Source organism: Octodon degus, unplaced genomic scaffold, assembly GCF_000260255.1.
Source record: "Octodon degus isolate 3935 unplaced genomic scaffold, OctDeg1.0 scaffold00075, whole genome shotgun sequence".
NCBI lineage: Eukaryota > Metazoa > Chordata > Mammalia > Rodentia > Octodontidae > Octodon > Octodon degus.
Window position 1 is genome coordinate 4,287,301 of NW_004524651.1, and position 4,106 is coordinate 4,291,406.

Sequence of the window (4,106 nt, forward strand, 5' to 3'; positions counted from 1 at the left end):
GTGGGCAGACAAGAGAATTGGTTACACACTGACTGTCACCTGGCGTGTTCCCTGGCTACATGAAAGAGAATAACTGTATCATAAAGTTTTATCTGGCTACATGATTCTGATATCCTTTTTTTTTTTTGGTGGAATGGGGGATTGAACTCAGGCCTTGCGCTTGCCAGGGAAGCCCTTGTTCTACTGAGTCATCTTCCTGGCCCTGGATCTGAGATTCTTAACTCATTTCTTTTTTGTTTCTTTTTTTTTTTTTTTTGCTAACAAGTTTGAGATTTATTACATTTTGTTAAGTATTTTAATAATGATTCAGTATCTAAAATTGGTAGCAAGGAAAACAGGAGGATCATTACGAGTCTCATCTGTGTAGTGAGACCCTGTACTAAATACATTTAAAAAAAGTAGTAGCAAGTTATGTTCAATTAACACTGGAAGTTCTGTGCAACGCGAGGTCTCTATAGGAATTTTGAAAGGACCAGAAAGATTGACAGAGCATTTATTTAAAAATACCATGTGGCAGTTCTTGACAAAGTTGCCACTCATCTTTTGCTGTTTACATGTTATTTCCTTGACATTTGTCGATAGTTCTTATAGCAAAAAGTTTTCCCTAAAGATACCTTGACCCTCTAACAAAAAGATTTTGAAGAACTCTCATGACTTGAGTATTGGAGAATTTGTACAGGAAAATAAATATCTGTTTACTTTTGACCCAAAAATAGAGAACTGGAGAAAATTGTTGTAAATCCACTTGTAGGTAATATTTCCTCCCTATAATAAGTGGGAATGAGGGTGCTTTTGAGATGTTTTCTAAACCCTGAACCCCTAATGTCAAACAACAAATCATCACAAGTGTTCACGCATGGAATGCAGGGTTAGTGCGCTTGGGGAAGACAAAACACTTACAGAACCGCAAGGACTATGGCACACGCAGGGCACTGACTGCCTTGCATGCTGAGCTAGCTCCGGCCAGATGTGAGGTGAGCCAAGTTTGCCTTCCATGCCTTTCAGGACCGGGCCTCTGCTCCAAGCAGCATCTCCTTCCCTCAGCTAACCAGGCAGACCTGCGCCTTCCTAAGTACAGAACCTGAGCCCCCCACCCCCTTCCAAAGGGGTCCCATTTGTCATTGTGTGAAGGTTGGACGCACTTTCTGTTCTCAGCTGGTCCTCACTGAATGTAAAGCACTGTCATGCAGAAGCGGGCTCCCTTAGTCCACTCCACGATGACAGCGGAGCTCTTAGGCGGATGCCCTCACTTTCATCCCCTGCTATATTTCCTCAAATCCTACCATCAACCTTATTCCGTAGGGTTGTTATGTTTTTGGTCTTTAAGAGGCCACTACTAAAATATACTTTGAAAATCTAGCAAAATCAGTGGAAGGGGTAGAAATAGAATGGGGAAGAAAGGACGGGGTTGGGTGACACATGGCTGTAGAGTCTTGGAGAAGCTCTAGAGGTTTGGAGAAGTCAAAGGCTGCCTTAGCAGGAATTAACTCATTTATTTATTTTATTTTTATTTTTATTTTTTTGACATCAGTTATTTTATTTTAAAGAAAAAAAAATAAAAACAGTGGTACAAAATCTCAAAACAAGATTTTAGGAGAGTAACAATGGTTAGTACATTGTGTATTGTTACTGCCAAAGTAATTAACTCATTTATAAACTTATTCATACGTGGGAAGTGGTGGTACATCCCTGCAATGTCTGCCTTTGTGAGACTGAGGCAGGAGAATCGCCATGAGTTTGAGGCCGGCCTGGACTACATAGTAAGTTCAAGGCCAACCTGTCTCAAAACAAACAAAGAAACAAACAAACAAAGAAACAAACAAACATCTTTGCATGGTTGATCCCAAACTTCCTATTCTCTTTTAAAATTTGCCAAACTCTCCCACAACAGCTTCAGTAATCTCAGTCTGTTTCTTTGATCCCTTTCTTCCCACTGCTTTTTGTCCAGGGGCACCTGCTTCACATGGGAGTCTGTTTTCCATTACTCTGAGCTGCATGCTAAGGATCAGGAATCTAGAGAGGAAAGAAAAAAATGAAGGAACGCTCAACACTCACACCGCCACTGTTCTGCGTTGTTGTTTCTCTTGCACTTAGGTGCCATAGAGCGTGCAACATGTTTTGGGGTTTGGTTTTAAGAAAGAAGCTTGTACTGGGATTGGAACCCAGGACCTTCATTTTGAACTACGTCTCTTGGGCTCCAACTTTCAAGCTTCCTGCCTCAGTCTACAAGAGCGCTGGGATCACAGGGGTGTGCCATCATGTCCAGCTCAGAGTCTGTTTTTTGCATGTGGCCGGCCACTCTTGAACAGCTTTGCTATGTGTGAGTACTTCGCTCATCAGTCTGAGCTGCGTGTACTCTGTAGAACTGCAGAGCAGAGGAGATGTGTGTCTGTGAGCAAGGAGCTGAGGGTGGTAGGGGCTTGGCCTCAAAGCTTACTCAGTCCCAAATATGTAGGTTTTTAAATCATCATGGGTAAACACAGATTGTTTTAGTGTGATTACCTTCCATTTAATTTGCAGAGAAATTTATCTTTTTCTCATTAGTAAGCTTATTGGTACAATTTAGATATACATAATGATCACATTCCTCATAGGGAATTTGTACCTGTGCCTGATGTATCTTGGTTTCTGTTTTTTGTTTCCTGTATCCCTCCCCTCCCTTCAACTCCTCTTCCTTTTCGTATTTTTGTGTTTTAAAAGGAAGTACAGGAATCGAACTCAGGACCTTATGCTTGCCAGACATGCACCATGCTGCTGAGCTATCTCCTCAGCTACTTCTGTTTCTCATTTATGAAGCTTGGTTTCTCTTTTATCCTTCTTTTCTCATTTTCTTTTTATACTGTAGTTTATGCTGTGATTGTGACAAAGGAGACATTAATGTTTGGCCTAGTTGAATTAGGGAGCCAACATTCTGGGGGTAACAAGGGTCATCCATGTAGGACTTTCACAATAATCCCATGAGATGGCTCTGGATAGCCAGGAAAAGATGCTGCTGAGAGGCTAAGTACCTGTCTGAGAGCAATTAGGGAGCAGGAAGGCTGCACACAGACAGAAGCCTGGCAGAGCTGAAGCCGGAGGAAGCCAGCCCAAGGCATGCCCTGCTGCCCGCTGGGACAGGATGGCTTTTTTATTAGAGCAGTGAAACTGCAGTGTTGTGAAAAGCAGAATCACCTTCCTGCCACTCACTGCAAAAAACACAACGACAACAAAAATCGAAACAAAAAGACTAATTTTTATTAAAAAAAGTCTACCCCCATGTGTGATAGGCACTCTGATCTTAGCACTCTGGGTGTAGAAGCAATAAAATTGCAAGTTTGAGCCCAGCATGGACAATTGAGCAAGATTTCATCTCAGAAAACAAAACCAACCAACCAACCAACCAACCAACCAACCAACCAACCAACAAAAACCCAAAAAACAAAAAGCCCAAAACAAAACAACCAAAACGGAGTCTGGGGATATCACTCAGATTAAAGGTCAAGGCCCTACGTACAACTTCCAGTACTACAAATCAAACCAAATGAAACCAAACCAAAACTTCCCAGTAAGGCCTGGGAGACATCCTGGCCCTGCCCTCTTCTCCCACAGTGAGGCTGCACCCAATGCCTATGGGGGAGTCCAGGTGGGAAGCTGAGGAAGTGCAGTCTCATGGTCCCAGAGGACAGCAGGAGAGCATTAGGAAGCCTGGCATTAGGAAGGACTGGCTAGGGCTGGGGAGATAGCCGGGCTGCCTAAGTGCCTACCAGCAAGCACAAGGACCCTTGATCCCCAGCACCACATGCCATGCTGGCCCCAGAGCTGTGGGTGCGTGTCCTGCTGAAATTGGGCATGGTTGCACGTGCCTGTAATCTCAGTACTGGGGATGCTGAGACAGGAGGATCACTGCAAGTCCGAGCTGTGTAGAAGACCTTGTACCAAATAAATAAATGATTAAAAAAAATAGAAAGAACTGGCTGGAGTACAAGTGGCCTCAGGCATGCTGACGGGAAGCCATCATGTGGTTTGAAAACCACAGCTGGAATAGGCCCTCAGCACTATGACCCAGCCAGATGAGGGACATCTGTATGGAGCCTGGAGCAGGTAGAGAACCAGCAGTGCTGGCTGCC